Source organism: Phyllostomus hastatus, unplaced genomic scaffold, assembly GCF_019186645.2.
Source record: "Phyllostomus hastatus isolate PE091 unplaced genomic scaffold, TTU_PhHast_1.1 phas_scaffold_501, whole genome shotgun sequence".
In the NCBI taxonomy this organism is placed as follows: Eukaryota; Metazoa; Chordata; class Mammalia; order Chiroptera; family Phyllostomidae; genus Phyllostomus; species Phyllostomus hastatus.
This window is the reverse complement of record NW_025334033.1, coordinates 22,371,568-22,395,494: the sequence shown is the minus strand read 5'-3', so window position 1 is coordinate 22,395,494 and position 23,927 is coordinate 22,371,568. Positions and strand designations below refer to the sequence as shown.

Genomic DNA, 23,927 nt, shown 5'->3' with positions numbered 1-23,927 from the left:
AATCAAAACCATATGAAGATGCTACTTCACACCCACTGGGATGGCTTTAATAAAAAAGACAGATAATAACAAGTGTTGATGAGAATGTGGAAAAATCGGGCCCCCATGCATTGCTGATGGGAAAGTACAATGGTGCGACCACTTTCGAAAACAGTTTGGCAATTCCTCAAAAGGTTAAACAGCGTTACCATATGACACAGCAATTCTACTCCTAAGTATATACTGAAAAAAATGAGAACATATGGCCACCCAAAAACTTCACAGCAGCTTTGCTCATGACAGCTCAAACTGGAAACCACCCAAACGTCCATCAACTGGTGAATGGGTAAACGAAATGTGGTCTGTCCATGCAATGGAATATTTGGGAGGCCTAAAAAGGAACCAAGTGCTGATATATATACCACAACATGAGTACAGCTTGAAGACACTGTGCTACAAGGGCGAAAAGCCATTCACAAAAGGTGACATTTGTGTGAAATGTCTGGAATAGGCACATCAAGAAACAGAAAGCAGATGAGTGGTGGCCTAGGGCGGAGGGGGACGGGAGGTTTGGGAGATGACAGCTGGGGTACAGGGTTTCCTTCCGGGGTGATGAAAATATTGTAGTGATGGTTGCACAGCTCTGTGGACACAGTAAAACCACGGGATCGTGCATTCTAAATAGCTGAATCTGCATTTTAAACAGCTAATTTTTAAAACGAGGGAAAAAGAAGAAACCGGGAAGTGAAGTTGAGACAAAGGGGAGAGGGGACACGTTAGCTCCGGGGGTCCGAGGGCTGCCCAGCACTAGGGAGAGGAAGGGAGACTAGAGATTTCCAAGTCAGCTGGTAGAGCGAAGAGCACTTACCCGCGTGGTCCCCGCTTTCTGGTTCGTCAGAAATCTCAGGAAGAACAAGGATACAAAACCAGATCTGGTTTAACCAGACTGGGGCCTAACTGGCACCCCCACCTGCTAGATAAAGGAGTTTGCACTGTGTTTTGATGTTTAGAACTCGGTATTTTCTGTTTCAAAGCTGTGGGGGCACATGGTGAGCTCCAGGAGGGCTGACCAGGCAGGCGGATCGCTCAGTCGGCCATGACCGACAGGGGTCTGTTCCAGTCCCAGCTTCCCGTCTCGCAGGGTGAGCGGGCACGACTCCAGGGGAGCTTGTGTGCGCTGAGATACTCGGTCCTGTTTTGACTACTCGTAATATGTTTTTCTTGGTGTTTTCATTGTGTGGTAGACCACATTATGTTGACAAATAAATTAACTTAATCCTCTGTCGACAAACCAGAATATTGAAAAGCAAACTGATGTAATCCTTCCTTGTCCTGACCCTGCCACATACACCCAGCCCAGTCCACTATTGTCTATAAAGCCCATAGGACACACCTCCTGTGCCTGAAACCATACCTGATTCGCCTGCAGCAGTCCTGGAATCTAAAAACCTAAACACTGTATCCCTTTGTTCAAGGCAAGCTCCATATGCAAGTTCTTCTGCATGACTTCCCAGTGAAAAGAAAATTGGTTGAGCCCTGAGTATGGCTCAGTGGATTGAGTGTTGGCCTATGAACCATAGGGTCGCCGGTTTGATTCCCAGTCAGGGCACATGCCTGGGTTGCAGGCTAGGCCCCAAGTGGGGGCACATGAGAGGCAACCACACATTGATGTTTAAAAAGTGGGGGGGGGGGGAATTGGTCAAGTGGATCTCCAAAAGCCCTCCAACTTAGAACTTTGATCTATGCTTCACCTTTTCCAAATGCTGACATTTGTATCTGGTGAATGTGGCAAACGCAGCAGAACTCCACCAAGACCAGGGCTGGTAAAGACCTACTCAGACAGGTCGCAGGGGACAAATACTGCTGACCTCACTTAAGTTGCTGGTGCTACACTTCAGTGATTCTGTGATCGTAAGTCCTGTACGCCATAACAAGATTAGCGAGGATATTCCATCATAAATAAAAGCAAAGGGCACACAGTTTCTAACGATTCATTCAGCAGGTCATATCACCTATGTGGTACTTATTTTTTAAAAAGATTACATCAATTTGCTTTTTAATATTTTAACTAGTTCAGTAATAAGTAGGTAACAAAAATCAATTTCAGTTCCTCTGCCACTCCAGGAGGTTGAAAACACCACACTAGGCCATCACCGCAAAGGCAACAGTAGCACGTGTGTTACGTTCTGTTGTTTTTCAAGATCAAACCATCCCCTAAGATCGCACTGAAATCACTTCTGCACCAATCAGACAGTCAAGGTCCCCAGGCTGGACAGCACAGTGTGTGGGAGGCACAGAGACAGGTCGCCCCATCTACTACTAGCTGGGGCTGGACACTGCTCTGAGCTCCCAGAGGGCCATTTGGTGTCAATCAAGCTGATAATGTACATTCTCTTTGACTCGGCAACGTCCCCGCCAGCACGTATACTACACGTGTATAAAGTGACATAAACACAAGTTATTAATTGCAGCACTACCATAGCAAAAGGTTGAAAAAACTGCATGCCAATTAATCATGCACTTGTTAAATAAGTTATATCCACTCAATTAAAAAAGGAATAAGAAAGTGAGAAAAATGCAAGGAGCAGAATATTACACATGGCTTATTTCTGTTTGTATAAAAAGGAGGTGGGGGGGAATAAACATGTATGTACTCGGCTACACAAGGAACTGGTAACACTGACTGGCTGGCGGTCAGGGAGGGGTCAGGGCTACAGAAAGAAGCAGAGGCAAGTATTCCATTGCAAACCTCTTATAACTTTTGAATTTTAAATGATGGAAATTCAACAGGTAAACACAATTTTTAAATATATTTTTTGTTTCAAAACACGGATTATCCATGGCCGCAGGCACTTGGAAGACAACCAGCTGCCCGCCCAGTTCTAACCCCTCCAGCCTCCAGAAACCCCTCCCCGGCACATCCAGATACCTCTGGGCCCTGACAGAGAACAGAGCCGGAGCGCTGGAGCAGCTGTGCAAACACAGCGTGGCGCCAACTCTCCCACGCTGGTTCACAAAGTTAAGAAATTCCTTCTCACCACATATAGCGGGAGAGTGGAAACGGCCCAGGAGGCCCAGGACGTGCACTTGCGTGAGTGCCTCTGCAAAGTTTCCACCCAAGCCGCCCGAAGGCAGAGGAGGCCGGTGTGGGGTGCTGAGAGACATGCAAGGGGCTGCGGAGCACTGCTTTCAAGACTCGGGTTTTTCCATCCCGAATGCATGTACATTGTGCGTTCGGCGCCCTCACATTTGTCATTCTACTCCATGTCTCTTTTTATGTTACGATACTATGTCATGGGTGTTCCAGGAAAATGTGCCACTTCTACCCTGAGGCTGTGCCAAGCACTCCCCCACCCACCGCCCACCCAGCACATGTGCCCACGTCCCCAGCCCAAGAAACACAGACATAAGTCACCTCAGGAGTGGAGTTCTCAGTTTTAATTCTAAAAATGCATACCTAACAGGGTAGAAGAAGAAGCAGTCTCTAATTCAGGCGGTGCCTCTTTCTGGGGCCTTTCATTCGGCCTGGCCTTGAGCCTTAGTTTCCTCATTTGCAAAGGGGGGATGACGTTGCCTCACTTGTAAACTATTGGAAATAGCTAGTTAAATGAGGTGACAGCTCTTACAGTGGCCCTTGTTGTGACTACCAGGCCGAGGAAACGCACACGTGTTTCCAGAAGGGCAGGAAGGGACTTTGCACGGCTCACCCCCTGGGTTCTAGAGCCTCGAGCTTGGCTTCCGTGAGCGAAGTGCACATCTCCACCAGCTAAATATCAGGCCTAGGCTTCTCGAAAGACAGCATCCAGATCTCCGGTCTCTCCAGGGCAACTGCACCACACAAAGGAGATGACCCCCTTCCTATTTCCAGGGCAAGTCAGGTTTCTCGGTTGGCTATCTCATTAAAAATTTAGCCCCGTTTCCCAGTCGAGGATGGCCTGGCAAACTGATGGCAACTAAGAAGCCTTCCAAAACAACGGACTGCGTGTTTCAACATGCTGAATTGCTGAAGTTCCACTACGTCTCAAACAGTTGACTTTCAACCATATGCCCCAATTACTGATTTAAAAGGGGGCTGGGGGAGGAATATTCGACTGTATCTCACCCACACAGGTCCGGTCTTTGCCAAGTACCACCATTCACTGCAAATAATGACCTGCTGACGAGCTGGCACATGTTCACGAGTTAACCCCCACATTCAGAAATGGTCACAGCGTCCCTTGGCGCCAAGGCAAACTTTTATCCATGACAAGTAGAAAACTGCCCAATAGCATCACAGGCGGCCGCATCTGAGTGTTTTCCTGGTCCAAAGACACTGAGAGCTTTCCTTGCAGGAGCACAGACCTGACACCTCAGACAGGCTTGCTCCTGATAGACAAGACGGGGCCCTCCTGGCTTGTCCCAGTGCAGACCCAACACACAGACACCGCAGGCCTGGCTAATTAACACAGCCTCTGGCACTGCCGGCTTTTGTTTCTCTTCCGTCTGCCTGTTTTGCTGAATGAGTGAAAACAGCTGAGGCGTGGAGGCCCGGAGTCCAGGGACCGGAATGTGGGCTTGTCGGTTCCACGTCAGTGCCACCCCACACTCCACCGAGTTGAGGCTGCAGGATCTCGGCTGACGGGCACCCTGAGGTCAGGTCATCTGCTGGGAGGTGACCCCCTTTCACCATCCACTTTCATTTACAACAGTGAGGGCCTGGCTCACAAATATAATGAGTCCCTTTCTCACTCTGAACGTGTGAAGAACCAGTTCCCCTGGGCGGTGTCTTCGATTCCCCCTCACCTGAGCAACAGGAAACTATTTTGGAACAGAAACGACATCTATTTTAGTCATAAGCGGCTCTTTTCATCTCTGTCCCCTAGTCACTTGCGAATTTCACTGCACTCCACCTCTAAGCCAGGGCTTCTTGCATGTTAATGGGCACAGGACTCTCCTGGGGATCTCATTAAATCAGCGCTCATCCTGACCCGGGAAGGATGGAGCAGGGCCCGGACTCTGTATTTCTAACAAGCTCCCAGGTGGTGTGTGGCTCCCACTTTGAGCAGTGAGGTCTGGGCTGAGGACAGGCTGCTCTGACCTCAGGGCCACCAGGGCCACCCTGCGGGGGTTCCAGCTCACAGCCCAGCTGTCAAGTCCTTTATGCCCTTTGGCGCGATTCCAGTGCCAGGGTTTGGGTGTCAGGTGCTCCTGCCGGCTGCGCAGCCAACTCATACTGCAACCTCTGCAAGCCCTTGACTGACCCCTCTGAGCTCAATTCACATCCTTAAAGAAAGTGTAACAGGTAATACTTGCTCTAAATGGGTCAGAAAAATCCAAAAAGAAAAGTGATATATAAAAGCCTTAAAAAGATGAAATCACTACACTAATGTACAGCACTGGATTTTTCTTCCTCCCTTTTGACTCTGCCTACTACTGTTTGGTGAAGTAGGGAGGTATTGAGCCATTGGAAAACCCCATTTCCAAAACCCTATTCTGAGGACAACATCAGAGTTTCCGAAAATTCCCTCGCTATATTTCCCAAATGCCAACGCCATTCCTCTCTAACATATTCACAGTTCAAACTGCATTGATTATACAATTGGATAAGCCCTTTTTATTTTTGTTTGTTTGTGTTCATGTCTGTTTGTTTTTGGCAAGAGAGCAGTGCATGGAAGAAAGAGATGGGAGTAAACATGGCAAAGACAGAGAGGGTACTCATCACCAACGCCCCAAGCATCTTCAAGGAACAGCTGCTTCCAAAGCCAAGAAGAGCGGAGGTTAATATTCATGTCCCTGTGTCCGACGATGTGGATTCCGGACCAGACCCTGCTAATGACTTACTGCATGACCACTTCGGGCCAGTCATTCATCCTCCATCTGCCTTCCGTTTCCTCCTCGGTGACTTGAAGTGGTCAGTCTAGCTAATTTCCACGTCTCTGCCAGCTCTACAGCTGGGCTCCCAGAATGAACTTGGAGAAACTGGGCAGCATTAGGCAATCGTGGAATTAAACTAAGAAGTTTTACCCCTGAAACAGGATGCTTCAATTTCATCTTCAAATGCTGTCAGCTAAACTCAGAGCGTGCTTACCAGGGTCCCTGCCACAGCACCTAGAGCTCGAGGCCGTATCTGCAGACAGGCAGCCTCCCGCCACAGGGCAGAGCAAAGAGTTCTTCGCTCCTTCTCCTCTCCGTGGTGCTAACTTGCCATCACTCCCCAAGTATAAATGTATCATGCTTAACGAAGATTTTGTTTACATTCTGATTTTTTTTCATTGTCCTAGTGGTGATCTTTCTGCTTATAAAATCACCTAAAAGGTATTCCCTTTTAATCATACCTGTAACTCAGTGATCACATAGGTTAAAAATATCATTGATTTCCTTCACAATCTCTTCATGAGATAAGTTGGTATACTTGCCTTTAAATAGTTAAAAGCCAACAAGATTTGCTGTCAGCGCCGTGGCCTGTAATTCGGACACAGGTCCAAGACAAAAGTTATGCTAATAAAATACCTCACGCTTGCTCACAGAAGGTATTTGATATAGGTGCTCATTTAAGTCGTGCAATAAACCTACAGAAATAACCATGGTGGAGATAAAAAAATACCTATGATAAAAATACTCTGCACTCAACTAGGTCAAGTGGTTTTCCCAAGAGGAAACATGCTCAACAGTTCAGGCCTTGACATATGGTGTGATTCCAGCGCTATGAAGCCATGAAATGTCCACAAAAGGCAGATCTATAGAGAAAGAAAAAAGGCTAGCAGTTGCCGGGGGAGGGGGAAGAGGGCAATTCAAATGGAAGTAGTTTCATTTGAGGGCGATGGACATTTTTCAAACCTGGGGCAGTGGTAACAGTTGCCCAACACTGCAAATTAAACAAACCACTAAATTGTACATTTTGACATGGTGAAAATAGTGAATTTTATGTTACGTAAATGTTACCTCAATAAAAAAAAGGAAAAAAAGAGTTGAGGCCTTGTAGTCAGCCGACTCAGACTAGCCCTACTTGTTTCTCACTAAGCCTTGGTGCTCCCCTTGCTCTGCTGGACCGACGACGGCACGGCACGCTGCAAGTGTGCAGCGCCGCCTCAGCCGCACAGTGAGCAACTCCACCCACGACAGCTGCCCATCAAGGTCAGGGGGCCGAAAGCTGCACACCTGGGACTTGCACTCCGCTCTCCGACTCCCCGTGATCTCTGCCCCGTGCTTCCAGGTCCTTCTGAGTGGGGCCGCGTCCTCGGGGAAAGCTTCCCACAGTCAGCCAGAGAGGGGACTGCCAACTGGGGGCTTTAGCTGTGTCCACACACACCGATTTAAAGGGGGAAAAATGAATATGCAATTGTATCATAAAAACAGCATTTCACCAATGTTTCTGAAACAGAGCCCTGGATTATATACTTTTAATTATGTTACTGCCTTTATTTATTTATTTATTTATTTATTTATTCATTTATTTATTTATTTTACCCCACTCCTCAAAAAATTCTTACAAAGTTTTCCCCAGTTTCCCCGGGTCCTCGAAATTTCCAGCAGATAAAAAGAGCCTCATGTTATATAAGATACCACTCCCTTCCCCACAATGGCCACGGTACAAGCTAATCTTGTGACCAGCAAGTAAAAGTTCTGTTTATAGAATCCAACATCCCCCCATGGAGCAGTTAGCCCTTCAAGCAGCTGCTGGCTGGCGGAAGGGACTCCACCCAGGCAGTACCATGTGTCCAGAGCTCTGCGTCACTAGGAAAATCTGGGGGAGTGGTGGCAGGAAAAAAGCAGGGGTGAGACACCCGGTTAGAGTCACTTTGTGACTGACAGACCAGATGGCTTTACAAACGGTTAAAATCAGCTCGCTGCCAACACACACGTCCAACGGGTTGAGCAGGATTTCTGCAGAAGGAATACACACAGGCAAGTTCTCCAGAGCCCCGCCTGCTGGAGAGGGTGGGGGGTGGCCTCCAAGATAAACTGAAGGCTCAGTCTGGAAGCCAGTGGGTCCTAATGGGGCCCGCAGTTCTACACTGTTCCCTTCCCAGAAACCTTGTTATTTATGAAAGCAGATCCTTCAACTTTCCCCCTTTTGTTTCTCCCATATTTCCATAAATGATGGGGGGCGGGGGAATCAGCCCTAAGCTACAGAAATCATGCCATTAAAAAAATTTTAATGACAATGCTTAGATCAAAAACTTTCAATTAGGCTTTGCCTTTATTATTATTTTAAGCAATCGGTCCCTCTCATTCTGATGCCCCTTCACACCTCCAAACTAGAACAAATTTCCATGCAGAAAATCATCACTCTTTCCTTTGTCTTCCTACCTCCATGGCCACAAGAACTGGAGGGAAAAAAGTGGACCCGACATCACGTGGTTGGGAGCAGCAGGCTGGGCAGATACTCTCACCCACTTTGAAGCTGGTTCCCACAGCCTTCAGAGTCAAGACATGTAAGAGTAACCTTTATTTATTTCCTCTTTCAAAGATGTTGGCTGTTCCTTCAGACAGAGCTGAGCAGACCAGGTTCCGGCAAAGACCACGGTGTCCGGCTTCCTCCTTGCAGGCCAGCTCACTGGGGTCAGTGGCCAGCTCTAACTGCTGAGCACAGGGAGCAGGGCCAGCAATAGAAATGTCCTAATCCAGGTACAGTCACCAGCACCCTCTGAGGTTTTATCCAAGTAACAGTTACTCTGAATTGTGATTCGGTTCCCTTAAAAAAGTGGTGGTGTACAGATCCATTCACTGCATGGATCAAGAAAAATGAAAGACAATAGTGCCAAATGTCAAAACACTAGTCACTAAGCAAACAGTGTCCAGGAAGGAATTAGCGTGCACCACCCAGAAGCTGCAGAACATAAATCACAGATTTCCTCCTAAACAGAGGCTTGAAGGAGGTAGGGTGACTTTTTGGACCATTTGTTTCCCGGCTGTGGCTGCTGGCAGCGCTCTCACCCAGTGCCTCTGTTTCTGAATGAAGGGAGAACGAAATGCCACCCTCCCCCTCAGAATTTCTGGGAGAGATGGGGGGCAGGGGGGTGGGGCAGTAAACACCCATCTAATCAAAGACCTGCCCCAGCAGGGCCCATCAGTTTTTTGAAAAGCCACTTGGGCACCTGCCATAGAGGTCCCCGTAAGTCACCATGACAGTCACTAGTGCTGCTCACCAGACCTTTCGGTCATTCTCCCCTCCAGCCACATGTATGATCCTACCTGCCTGCCCCCTGAAGTCGTGTGTGGCCGCATGACTGGCTTTGGCCAGTGAAATCTGAGTGCGAGTAACAGGTGTCACATGCAGGTCTGAGCTCTAAGAGCCAGACAGTGATTCACCTCGTGCCCCTGCCCTGCCACAGCGATCAGGGAACACAGGGTCCCCGGTGATTCTGATGGGCAAAACAACCTCCACCCACACACCGCCATGACCCACGGGAGAAACGTCACATGAGCGTGAAAGCAGCTTTCCTTACTCAAGCTGCTGAGAGCTGGGCTGCTTGTCATTGCAGTGAGACCTGGCCCACTGCATCAGAAAAGACCTACTTGCAGGGTCAGCCCAGCCCACTTAGAGCACTGAGGGCAGGGCACAAGCTGCAGCCCGAAGAGCCAGTAGGGTCGTGACAAGGAAAGAGTATGGCTTCCAGAGTCACACAGACTTGGGTTAAAATATTGACTTTGCCACCTACTAGCCACGTGACTCTGAACCACTCAATGGCCCTTTACTGAGCTGCAATGTCCTGAAATGGCAATTTCGGGGACGTGGTGGGGATTAAAGGTAACGTGTGTCTGTAGCGCGTGGCCAGGTGCACCATGTGCACTAAGGAAATGGCAGTGATTACAGCGTCCCTCAGCATGATCTCTGCTCTGTTTTGGTCGTTCTCGAGCTGTGGAACAGGAACCTCTGCTTCCTCGCTGCAAAGCGGGGGGCGCGGTGCTCAGTCTCCTCCCAGCGTGGTCTCAAGGGCTCAGAGCACGAGCATCAGGCCAGGCACAGGAGGCAGCTGTCCAGTACTCGAGGACTCCTCACAACCCCCTCTACTTTAAGCCCTTTGTCCAGCCTGCCCCAAGCAGACCTGGAACACTAGGGGCCAGTGCCCATGGAGGGCCCAGTCCTCCGCCCCGGGCTCCAGATGGCCCTGCAGGCCTCAGCTGACAGGAGGCCTACACCCCACCCCACATACTGGACCACAGCGCTGCCTCTGTCAGGGGTTCTGACCTGGGGGATCCCACACACCAACCTGACGCCTGAGAGAGCCACACCAGCCCAGGCGACCCTTGAGTTTGAGAAGCCTCCTTGATAATTATTTACAGAGATCTGGCCCATCCTTGGGGAGTCCATCTCTGCAGGAGTCAGGGAGGTCCCTCACGAAAGCCCCTACTGACCTGCCACTGAGGGTTCCAAAGGCCTGGCGGCCCTGCCCAGGCCCAGCTCTGACAGTTACAACACTTCAGTGAGGCTCTGTGGAGTCACAGACCTCGTATCTGGGAAAACCCGCTATTTGCCTCCAGACCCTGGCCAAGCAAACACCAAGGGCATCCTGAATCGTGTGTCCTTACATGGTAGCTCAGTAAAAGGTTATCAGTGGCACAGAAACATCCCAGCTGCTCAAAAAATGTCCGGTGTGGCCTACTGGGAGGGATGCTGGAAGCAGGAGGGAGTGGGCACCCCAGTCCCAGGGCAGCCCCTCACTAGCTGTTTGTCCTGAGAAAGTCACAGCCTCTCTGAGCCACATTTCCACAGCCATCAAATGTCAGGGGAAACAGGAATACAAGTAAGAACTTGCACAGTCAACGTCGATTGTCTACACTCAATAATGACACAAACTGAACAAGACAGTGCCATTCTTGAGGAGTTTGAAGTCCACAAGGGTTAACCATGTTCACAACTAAAATGTAAATAATTGTGGCCTAAGGACAGAATCAGGTGCGCAATGGTCCAAAGGCCTCTAAGATCACGTCCACCCCCATGATCAAGAATCTGGTACCCAGATAGCAGATGAATGTTACCTCCTCTCTCAGGCCTACCAAAAATTTCCACTTCTCCAGATATGCTCAAACACACATGGATAGCCACCCATTCATTCATTCATTCATTCACTCATTCATTCATATCCCATCCCTCATAAAGTGGTAGAATGCCAGTGCTACTTGGGACACCAAATTTCTCAGGTTAAATTTCTCTGGTTTAAACCCGAATCTGGATTTCCAGTATCCCTCCATCCCCACCCCCACCATATCTTTGGCAGATAAGCAGCCATCCAGCCTCAGCTCCCAGGATCTGGAAACGCACTACGGCTCCAGACATGCCTGTCCATTTGCTGACAGCTCTCAGGCATGGAAATGTCTCTTTCATGCTGAGCTGTTGTTATCTGCATTCCTGCACCTCACTGGGACCAACCAAGCAAGCACAGTACGGTGCTGCTTCAAAGAACAGCCTCTTTAACACTCGAAGCCTTGAGACCTCCCTCACACCATCATCTTCGGGCTTTTCTTCTTTAGGCTAAACTTTCAAAGGTCCTTCGTCACCTACCAGGACTAGTCCCAAGAACTCCCTCACAGCGTGGGGCCCTGAAACAAAACAATACTTTCTGAGGAGTCTGGTCTGCTGTCTTCCTGATTACCCACCACTCCAGGCTCCCCAGACAAAGTCTCCCAGTAAATAAAATAGATCCCTGACAGATACATGTCTGCATGGACACCAAAGACGAAACCTGGTGCTTGAACAAGTCCACAAGCCAAAGAAAGCTTCCGCCACCTTGGGACACACAGACAAGCATTCGGGGGTGACCAACCTGCGACCCGTGGGCCACCTGTGGCTCGGGATGGCTAGGAATGTGGCCCAAAACAAAATCGTAAATTTACTTAAAACCTTTTTTTTTGGCTCATCAGCTTTCGTTAGTGTTTATGTATTTAATGTGTGGCCCAAGACAACTCTTCTTCTTCCAGTGTGGCCCAGAGACACCAAAAGGTTGGACAACCCTGCTCAGACCCTTCCCACAACCGCCCCCCCCCCCCCCCCACTGTGAGCAACACTTCGGGGACCGGTGGTGACAGGCAGGGCATCACTGCCGGGGGCTCCTCTTGCTCCTCTCCCTCCTTCAGCTGCCAGTACCTTTCCTCTCCCTCCCCATCTGGTACCTCTGACACCCCTCTGACTGGCATGCATTTCTCAGATAGCTCTTGGGATCTCAGCTCATTACCCCAAAGCCATTCTCTTTGCTGGTAAGTTATTCCTTAACTCTTCTGGGGGGAAGGAGACAACATTTTCTTCCCTTAGCCTGCTTTCTCTCCCACACTTCTCTCCCTCTGTGGCCAATGAGCTCCAACCCCACCCATCTCATTCCGGGTCTACACCTGGGGAACTGAACCAGGGGCCCAATTCACTGCTGGCCCAGGTGAGCTGCTGGTCATATCCCAAGGACAAGTCTCTAAGCCAGGCAGGCATAACAACAGCTACAGAGAGCTTGATCCGGACATGGTGCTGACTTCCAAGGGCATCTCACTTAACTCTTAAGTTACTCCCTCAGGGAGGAACTGGTATATCCTTTTCTTGTAAGTGAGGAAATGGAGGCTCCAAGAGGGTAAGTCGCTTGCTTCAGGTCTCAAGGCTGGCAGGCAGAGGAGCCTGGATGCAGCCCCAGGAGGCCTGACCTGAGAACCTGACAGGCAGAGAACTAGACTGAGCGCTTCACAGGCCGGGCCTGCACCTCACCATGGGCCCAGCCTGGGGCCTGGCACTCAGGCACTTGCAATTCAGGTTAGTGAATCAGTTTGCTATGTATTTTTTTTTATTATCATGGATTTTAGAGAGAGAGGGAGAGAGGGGGAGAGAGGGGGAGAGAGGGGGAGAGAGGGGGGAGAGAGGGGGGAGAGAGGGGGAGAGAGGGGGAGAGAGGGGGAAAGAGAGAGAGAGAGAGGGGGAGAGAGGGGGAAAGAGAGAGGGGGGGGGAGAGAGAGAGAGAGAGAGAGAGAGAGAGAGAGAGAGAGAGAGAGAAACAGGGATCAGTTGCCTCCCGTATGCACCCCGGCCAGGGATCGAATCGGCAACCGGAGTATGTGCCCTGACAGAGAGGATCAAACCCTCAACCACCGTGGGTGTGCGGGACAACACTCCAACCAACTAAGCCACCTGGCCAGGGCTCTCTATGTGTTATCAAGTGTCTAAGTATATATTAACGTATCTGACGACAGTCACCGAACATGCACACTGCCACATTGTACATTCTTGCTTATATTATTTTTTTACAGTCGATACACATTATCTCTGCTGTCAGGTGCTAGATCAACTTTTGTTAGCTAACCTGAGAACCTAACCCCAATTTATAACAATGTCTCTATGAGAAAATTCTTTCAACTTCCAGACGCCCCACATAAAAATTAATTTTATCACCTTCCTTTCCTAAATTGAGTCCCCCAATTAGCAGATTCCCTTATTAGGGTGCTGTTAACCTTGGCATTACTAAGAAGTCTGTCAGGACTGAAATCTGCCTTACTTTGCTGCATCTCTGCCTCAGGCTACATGTCTATGTCTCAAAAGAATGTGTGAATTGTACACTCCTCACATTTTTTTACAAAGGTCCCATTCCCAATCCAAATTTTCACAAAATTATGGTTCTCAGAGAGGCACAGGGTTTTGCTTAACTGGATGAATGACTGGGCTAATTCGTGAGTTTTTAGTTCCCTGAGATAGGGCTAGAATTTTCAGCTGAGGGGGAGCCTGACATCTGTTCTACCCACTCGCTTTCCAGATGAGGGAACCAGGGCCCGGAGCGAAAAAACAACTTGTTCAGAGGCACACAGTGGAATTTCAGCCGTGGCAGGAACTTGATGGACTTAAATTTCACTCCCTCGTTCGCATTATCTATGAACCTAAGTAACACCACTCCTGCTCCCTGACAAGGGCAACGCCATTCTGAATGCGCATCCTCTCTCCCAGCACTGTCTGGGAGCCCGCGGGCCCCCAGGGCGTCCTGCGCTCACCTGCCCCCAGAAAAACACAGAGGGAGCTGTCTGTTAGTCTTCTGCTGCCGATAGCGGCCACCCGCCAAGGGGAAAGGGCGTGAAGGAAAATATCTTACATTTCCTTCTCAACCCGAAAGATGCACTTTTCCATTCCGACTCCCTGACCCAAGCCCAGGTTTTCATCTATTCACCTACAGAAAGCCAGGACACTAGATGCTGATACATGCCTCACCACTCAACTCATTTACAATCTATCTTCCAGAATGATCTTACCAAAAAGGCACTTTCACCAGAAAGACAGCTCTGCTCAGAGTCCAGAATGGCTCTGACATAGAACAAACTGAACCCAAATGCCTCACGGCCTGGCCTCCGAAACCTCTCTAAACTGACCCATGTGCCTAGTCAGTCTGATGTTGCCGAGTCTTCAGGCACCATCAAAGGAATTCCTCTCTATGCTGAGTGTCTGGGTCACTCCCAGGTACAGGCCCTTGCACAGCACCCAGAACTCTCTGTGGAAGGTACCCCCCAGAAGGAATTATGCAGTGCCACCATTCCCCCAAAGTATTCTATAACAGAAAAGTACTGTGGAGGATTCTCTGGGGGAAAAAAAGTTTTGTGGTTATATATTTCTGAGAAATTCTTAGTTGAGCCCTTTCTTGGAGACTCAGAACCCACATATTAAAGGCTCTGAGAAGTTCTGTGATCAGAAAAGCCATTTCAATTTATCCCAAGAGTTCACAAGTTTGTCTCAGCCTTCCCTCCTTTCTCCATCTCCTCGGACCCCACACCAGCCCAAGCTGCCATCACTTCCTTCCTGGGCAACAGCGAGAGCCTCCTGCAGGTCTGCTTTTTCCGATCCGCTCCCCCGACGCTGGGGCAGGACAGAGTATCTGAATCTCAGATCAGATCAGGTCACCCCCTGCTTAAATGTTCCAATGGTTTTCCTGCGTTCTTACGGATAAAGGCAAAACAAGCAACAAACCTTCTTAACTTAGTTCACAGGGCTCATGCAGTCTACCTACCTCACCAGCCTGATCACACAGCACGCTCCTCCTGTCACTCACCCCATCCTTCCTCTGGCCTTTTGTGTTTACGTTCCCTCCTGTACCATGTTCCCTCCCACCCCAGGGCCTTTGCACATCTGCCTGGGAAACTCTTCCTCTGACTCTCTACACCTTTAGCTTCTGCTCAGCCCAATCATCGCCTCCTCCAGGAAACGGTCCCCGACACCCCAGACTGGGTCAAGTCTAGCCCCACTCTTCCATGGGCCTCGTCGCAGTTGCAATTAGTGTTTGCTTATATGTGATCTTTCCCTATGTGCTTCCCCGCCAGACTGCAAGCTTTCTGAGGACAGGAAGCATGTGTCTTTTTTGCTCACTAGGTTTAATACAGTACCTGGCCCAAAGAAAATACTCAACATTTGTTGAACCAATCCATCTGAAGTACGGACAAAGAAAGCATACTACAACATATTCCATAACAGAGAGGAGCTAAGTGGAGCCTTAACGCGACCTGGGGGAGCTGAGGGGTAAAGCTGAGCCAAGAAGAGGCGGGAAGGGAGAGGCAGTGCAGATAAGAAGAAAGCATACGTCAGGGTCTGAAAGCTTGAAAGGGCTGGTCGCCTTCTGGTTGATTCTGCTTTACATCTAGACCAACCCCATCTGCAGTCCTCAGGGGAACAGGGAATGTGTTTCCACTCCTCTCTCTGGCATCAAGTCAAGGGCATGGGGAACACAGACGTGTCCAGTAATGTGAGAAGTGAACACCTCCACCTATGGGCGGGTGCAGGGACCCTGAGCGCCGCATGCCTGTGTGCACGTGTGCCAGCCCACATCTTTGCTGCACAGCACACATGCTCCGTTCGCCATGGCCTTGACACTGAAGCCACTATTTGCAGACTCTTCAGGGTCTGCCCCTGTGCCTGGCCCACCCTAACCCCTCCACCCCTGTGGAACTGGTCCCATTTCTGGAAACTAGAGGCCTCTCTTTAATCCCGCTCCAGTTAGCAGTGAGCCCCAGTAGTACTCCCGTTGATGCCAAGTAAGAAGCCAAGGTGAAAAGGGTCAGGTCACTCAGGACCCTCTTCTGTGGGCTTTGACTTCACTAGATCAAAGTTTAAGCGTGTGTGTGTGTGTGTGTGTGTGTGTGTGTCTTTATTTTATTCCCATCTGCAACAGGGAGACGCAGGCCAGGTGCTGCTCCTAGAGTTTGTTTTAACCTAGAGGAATCCTGGCAGGAACCACCCCTGCCCCTTCCCACCCCGCTTCACCCCGATCTAACCAGGCCTGTTCTTTGTCCCACAAAACAAACAGCCAGTTCCGCCTGCCAGAGCAGACAAGGTGCACACACTCAGGAGCAAACAAAGAGGCCCTCTTGCCCAAGACTTTTCTTTCCTGTTGGATAACCATGCCCTTTCTCAGAAGTCACCAAATGCACAGGGCACCCACAGAGCCCTGTAGTCACTGGGACTATCACTCCCTGACGTATTTCCATTGCTACCCTCACGCCACCCAACTCAAGAAGATGTGGGGTCTGGGGTATCTGCTGCTCTGTTCTGATTACTGATATGCAACTCGAAAAGGCAGCCCACTCCCCTGCAGAGTGTCTTCAGGCCCGGCCCTCACTCTTCTCTCCTCCCCGGCCTAAGAGCATCCATCTGGCGCAGCTGCAGTGTGGTGGAGACTGTGTTGCCCACAGCCTTGTTTCACCCTCACCACGGCTATGCAGCTCTGCTGCTACACTCACTTACTGAAGGGGAAACTGGGACTCAGACTGGTTAACTGATGTGCTCCAAATCAATTGGCCAGGATTCAACTTCGGTCTCTCCAACCGAAGCATAAGCCCCCGACCTCTTTCTCGAGGGCCTCGATAATTCCCTTGCAAAGCAGATTTGAGCCCTGGCTGGTGTGGCTCAGTTGGTTGGAGCATCGTCCCATAACCAAAAGGTTGAGGGTTCGGTTTCTGGACAGGGCACACACCTAGGCTGCAGGTTCCATCCCCGCTCCAGGCACATATAATCCCTGGTCTGGGAGCATATGGGAGGGAACCAATCAATGTCTCTCTCTCTCTCACGTTGATGTTTCTCTCTCTCCCTTCCTCTCTCTCTCTAAAGCAATGAAAAAACAATATCTTCAAGGTGAGGATAAAAAAAAAAAAAGCAGACTTGGTAAGGAGTGGAAAGCTGCCCTCCACCCAAATACCAGGTTGTGCACAGCGCTCATTCTGTCCAGCAGACAATTCTGTTGACAATTAGCATGACTGTCTTGGAAATAGTCAATTTTGGTTTTCAACAGGGAAGGAAACAAGGCAGTTTGGGTTTTATTTTCATTTTTGAACGTATCAGTTGCCTTTGTGAGCACATCCAATTACACTTTAGAACAACTCTGTGAATGTTTTCCCTGAAAACACACTTCCCCTCTTGTCTTTCACTCATTTATCTTATCTCCATTCCCCAGAGTTCTTGAGGCTCCATTCCAAAGTCATTCCTGGTTATCAGTTTTGCTTTTACAAGCAACATTTATCTGGATTGCTAAGACATTCTTGGCCCTTTAGAAACATGCTTTCGTTTTTCTTGTCAATTAGTCACTTTATATGCTTCCAAAGTTATGCTTTCATACGAAAATAGATGCCTTTCTAACTCCCTCACCCTTCACATGGCTCTAACTGAAGCTGCAGTGGCACCGCGGCACATGCTTCATTAAAGTCAGCCCAGCCCTGACCAGGCGGCTCGGCTGGTTGGAGCGCTGTCCCATGCGCCAGGCACAGGGCTGCCGGTTTGATCCCCCCTGGTCGGGGCATGTAAGGGAGGCAACTGATCTCTCTTTCTCTCTCCTCCTTCCTTCCTCTCTCCCTAAAATCAATAGACATATCCTTGGGTGAGGATTTTTTAAAAAGCCAATCCATTTTAGGGAAATAAATAATGCTGGTTATCATCCAAATCACATGAAGACAATGTGGACCTGTTTACTTTCTGTGTTTGTAAGCACCTCCCCAAACTGTCCATCAATGCTTTATTATACAGAACCCAAAAATAGTAGGGTGGCCACAACTCTGCCTTCTCCCAGGCAGACAGACAGACAGACAGTCCCTAAGGCTGATATTTATCATCAGCCTTTCTTTCTCTCTTTAGTGGTGTTCCTAGGTCAGAAGGGCAAAGGAGGCTATTTCTGAGAGTCATCACAGGTTTTAGAGTAAGTTTGGTTTTAAAGACACCAACAGGCAATAGACATGAGGACTTCTTGACATGGAAGGGAGGCCTCCTATCAAGACAGGTCAAAGTATTCTCAAGGTATGAGAACTGGCAGGTTTCACCATCCCTGCATCTTACAATCCACGAGGCAGCTGGTAATGAGACCAACACTAGGCAGACCTGGTGGCTAATGAGCTGACTGAGAAAGCAAGGAGAGTACTGATGATACAACTCGAATGAGTTGCTGACAGCCAGTTTCTGAGTTACATGTGCAAGCTATTTCAGAGACTTTGCAGGGAAAATTTCCTGTAAAACCCATAGGAAAGGTTCTTGGTTTCAGGACCCACAGAGTATGACCAAGTTGCATGAACTGATCCTCTAATCTACAAAGCCCCCAGAAGGATGTAACAAAGAAAATAAAATAAGACCCTGCCTTCAAAGAGTTTGGCAGTGATGACAACCATCTATCTCTACAGCTCCTGTGACATGAACAACAGGTGACAAAAACAACGGGTGGTAAATCCCTAAGAGAAAAGCAAAAAGAGAGCCATTGCATCCAGAGGAGAAGAGGAGCTACTTTCTGGCTTTACAGTCAGTTTTTTACAAGAAGCACATGGGGCTATTTAGAGGAGAGCAAATGTGCCAGTGTCTGAGCTCATGCCTAGACACTCGAGTTTCCAGGGAACACCCTTGGCCAAAATCAGCTGGATGGGATGCCAGCTGAACGCCGTGCACCATCACAAGTGGCTGGGGTTCAGGAAGGAACGGAGAAAGATATAATCCAGTTGTTCTGGGATGGCAAATATAATTTTCACCACTTTGCAATTAGTCTAAAATGAAGAATCAGGACCCTTTAACCCCAAACAGAAAGAACAGAAAGTTCATAGGATTGGGTCCGTCCCCAAAACTAAATCCATCCTTCTTAATGCTTTTTAATTTTCTATTTCTATTTTTAAAGGCCTAATCGTATATGAGTAATTTATTATAAGCCACTCACAAGGGAAGGGTGTCAGATGCTAAACCCAGGTGCGGGGGTGGGAGGGAGGACCAAGAGAAGGGCGGAGGCAGAAGTGGGCTCTTGCACACTCTGAATTTCAACAGAACCACAGCAGGGACCTCGGGTAAAGAAAGAGAATCGTTTGTATTTCCATCATAAATAAAGCCTTTTGGCCTCCATTTCAGAACACAGGTCCTTCTCAGCCCCTCCTTCTCACTCACACACTATCCAGTTACAAATGTTCGTATGATGGCTACGTCTTTAAAACACTAAGTCACTGAATAAGACTACAAATGGAAAACTTTTAAATGGCAAGAGCAAAGGATATAAAAACGATGGTCGTTGGAGCCTACATTTCCTTGCCTTGCGAGGTTGACTGATTTTAATCCTCACCTGAGGATATGTTTAATTATTTTAGAGAGAGAAGAAGGGAGAGAGAGAGAGAAAGAAACATCAATGTGAGAGAGAAACATTGCTCGGTTGCCTCCCGTACGTGCCCCAGGAACCCGCAACCTACTGGTGTACAGGATGGTGCTCCGACCAGCTGAACCACCAGCCAGGGTGGTAGATATATATATATATAATTAGTGACATTCAGGCTGATATCCCCAGTCAATGTTCTTGCATCTCCCTCTGAGAGATCACTGCTTATGATGCTTCTGAGTACTGTGGGTAGAGCAGCGGCATAGGGATCGAGACGACATGGTTTGAATGATTCTAAGTGAATTTCTGTTGACTTCTAAGAATCATCTCTTGCTTCAGCTCTTACTTGAACTTTTATTATGTTCAAAAAAAGAACAAGGAGACCAATGGGACTGGACTCGACCATCATTGACTTCACGGTAAATTTGAAATCATGAACTCATTATTGAAACCATGGGTGCTGGTCTCATACACTTGCTTTCCTCCCCTTGTTTTTCCCTGCCATCAAAGCAGGTCTCAGAACCATAAATACTCACGTACCCTTACACGACTGCCTCGCCAGTCCCCTTTTCCCACCAAGGCTAAAGAACAGCTATACACCTATAATTCTCAATAAGGGAATAAAATTCGGAGCCAAAATGGCCACGGCCAAGAGGCTGGTCAAGACTCCAAGCAATGACTTGTCCCTCTCAGTGAGTGGCGAGCCTGTGGCACGTACACGGACAGTGGGAGGTCTGGGTCTCAGCATCAACTTCTCTGCTCACGGAGTCCCTGTCCCCCTAGGCTAGGTAAGAAATTTGAAATTATTTTCTAGTGATTTCATATCATTTCACATGTCACTTTTAAAATTACATACGAAGAGAAGCTTTTCTGGTTTTCTCACAGACAGGAAAAAGCATGAGGTTGATCACATTTCCTTTTTCCCTTTGACTGCCAGGAGCCTCGGGGCTACGTTCCTAACTTGCCTGCAGGGTCTTTGCACAACATGGGTGAGCTCTATGTGGTCCCCACTACTCCCAGTGTTGACTACTGGGACTTCTATTTTCCATGATCTTTATAAATATGTGTATATATTTTTACTTTACCGTAGGGGCTTTTGTGAGTAGTCTCAGATTCACCCTATAAAAATTGTCAGGGTATAAACAAAGTTGCAAATCTATTGCTCCCAGAAATTTCCCTTTCAAACGAGACCCTGACAGCCCTTGGTCTCTGCACTGTGCTATTAGGTAGGATTATACCGGAATTCTGAAATGTGTGGGACATCTTTGAAGAAGTCAATCAAGTTAGGCCCACCTCCTCTTTTGAGCCTCATCTTCTGGGGCTACTGAGAGGGTCAAATCCTCTAACCTCTCCATTAAGAGCTGCCTGTTTCACTGCCAGGCCTCCCAGAAGCTGCCTTTATCAAAGACTGAGATATCAGCGTCTTCAGATGATAAAGTAGGCTCCTCCAGATTAGTCAGCACACAGGAGGATTTCAAAGAGTAACAGTCTTCAGTAAAGAAATAAAGTCTCTAACTAGAAATACCGCTGGGGTGGGGACTGGGGAATTTGGTCCCACCAGGACCATTTGAATCCCACTTGGGATGAACACACTGTGAGAGCACTTTTACTGCCATTGTCTCATTGAGAACCTTATGCTGGCCTCTAAGGCAGACAGAGCAGGCATTTCTTTCTCTTACTGCATCACGGCATCATTATCCCATTACTCACCTCTGAGGACAGGAACCAAGATAGCAAAAGGTCATACGTGCAGTACATTCATGAAATATTTGTTCTTGTGCTCATTCCTTTATTATATCAGCCCACAAACATGTGAGTATGTGCTAGAGGCTGTGCATAAAGATGAGCGAGGAGCTGAGGGTGCCGTAGGGCAGACTAGAGTAAATTAACTGCAGTGCTGCATGCAAGTGATGGAACAGGTGCAGGCGGTGTGCAGTGGTGGTGTGGGGCCATTGCAGTGGGTTGTTCAGGGATGGCTTGGCAGAAGAGGTGCTAAATTGGGTGTTAGAAGGTTTTACCACACAAGGTTTTAAATTTTTTTTAAAGATTTTATTTATTTATTTTTTAGAGAGGAAAGAGAGAGAGAAAGAGAGAGAGAGAGAGAGAGAGAGAGAAACATCAATGTGCAGTTGCTGGGGGTCATGGCCTGCAACCCATGGCCTGCAACCCATGGCCTGCAATCTACTGAGCTACGCCAGCCAGGATTTTTAAATTTTTTTAATAAAATATGTTTTTAACCCTGGCTGGCATAGCTCAGTGGATTGAGCTCGGGCTGCGAACCAAAGTGTCGCAGGTTCGATTCCCAGTCAGGGTACATGCCTGGGTTGCAGGCCATGACCCCCCAGCAACCGCACATTGATGTTTCTCTCTCTCTCTCTATCTCCCTCCCTTCCCTCTCTAAAAATAAATAAATAAAATCTTTTAAAAAAAATAAAAAATAAATATGTTTTTAGAACAGTTATAGATTATGAAAACATTACTAAACTAATACAAAATCCTCATAGACCCCACACTCAATTTCCTCTATTATTTCATCTTACATTAGTGTGGTACGTTTGACATAATTAATGAATCAATACCAATACTTTTACTATTTGTAAAAGTCCATACTTCATGTAGCTTTCCTTAGTTTTTACCTAACGCCCCTTTTCTGCTCTAGGATCCCATCTAAGGTACAACACTGAATGAGTGGGACAAATAAAAAAAAGGAATTTATTTATAAAAATGTATGTATTTATTCGTACATGTTTAAACTTCAGTCACCTTCCAAGTACTCTCCATTGAATGCAACACACCTAATTAAGATGTTTTCTCCACTGCTCAAAACAGTTTTTAAACTTATTGGTTTTGATGCCTTTTAGTGCTTCTGCTGTTTTTTGTTTCACCTCTTCCACATCAGCAAAACAGTTCCCTCTGAAGACTTTTTTCATCCATGGCAACAACAACAACAAAAAAAGTGGCTTGGGGTGAGATTGGGTGAATAGGGAGAGTGAGGCATGGGAATCATGCCTATTTTTGGTTGAAAAGTAGTAAATAGTCAGTGTGGTGTGGGCAGGTGCATTCATAAATCATCCATCATGAAATGGGCAAGTGTGTTGAAAGAGTCTTCAAAACAAATTCACTGAAGCCGAATGCAGCCTCTCACAACAACACCAGCTGGTACACTGATACAGATGGGCTTTTAGAACACACCTAGCAGGGGAAGCCTATACTACAAGGGGCCCACCTTCTAGAAGATAATCTGGTTTTTGGGGGTCACCTCATCTACTCAGTCTCCTTTTGGCAGTGACAGTTCCTCAGACTTCCCTTGGTTTGATGACCTTGATAGCTTGAAGAATATTGGTCAAGTATTTTGTAGAATTCCCCTCAACTGGGACTTATATGATGTTTTTCTCACAAATAGACTGGGGTCATAAGTGTTGGGAAGGAAGCCTAGAGGTAAAGTGTAATTCTCATCACATTCTATCAAGGATATATGCTGTCAATGTGATTAACCGCTGTTGATACTGACCTTGGTAACCTGGCTGAGGTAGTGTTTCTCAGATTTCTCCACTGACAAAAAAGGAAAAAGTTACTCTTTATTCCCTCTTTCCAAACTATATACTATAGAATTAAGTCACTATGTGCAGCCCACACTTAAGGAGTGGGGAGTTAAGCTTTACCTCCTTGAAAGCAAACCACCTATACAAATTATTTGAAATTTTTCTGTAAGGAAGAATTTCTTTCTTTTTCTTTCTTTCTTTCTTTCTTTTTCTCTCTTTTTCTCTCTTTCTCTTTCTTTCTTCAGTAATTTGTTGCATCCATGGATATTTATTTTATATTTTGGGTTATAATCCAATGCTACTTTTATTGTTCCAGATTTAGCCCCTGGGAAGCCCTTTCTGCTGGCTCCTGCGTCAGTCTGCCATACATGCATCAGTGTGTGTATGTGCATGTGCATGTTTCTTTTGAGGGTCTCCTCCTTACTTCCTGGCACTACCAAGCTGGTTTTTGTAACATGGTTTCTAAGCAGTCAAGCCTGAACATGTTGACAACACCTTCACCTACACCAGCATCAAAGAGCTTTAAGGTCAGAGGACCACCGGGGTTGTTAATCCAATGCCATGACAGAGGAGAAAACTGAGAGTGAGGTTGAAGCGTTGTACTGAGGTCACACAGCTTTTTAATAATAAAGCCATTATAGGAACTCCTGCTTTCTATGGCTCAAGCTCATTTCCTTTTTTTCTCTTGTCCAGGTTGCTATGGTTGCCCATGTGTGAACGCCCAGTCTACAATGAAGAAATTACGTCCATCACTAAATCTCTCCAAGTGACCAAGTGACCTCAATAAAACTGCATGCAGAATTGGGTTTAAAAAAATGTGCGTATGCTACCTTCAGATATTCCAGGAAGATGGCACTCTTTATACTAAACCCAGTCGAAT

General features: G+C 47.7%; 1 protein-coding gene across 4 annotated transcripts in view; it reads right to left on the bottom strand.

The window, feature by feature from the left end:
• CGNL1 (cingulin like 1) overlaps positions 1-23,927 on the bottom strand; it is a 152,365-nt gene that overhangs the window by 34,162 nt on the left and 94,276 nt on the right. The window lies entirely within an intron of this gene.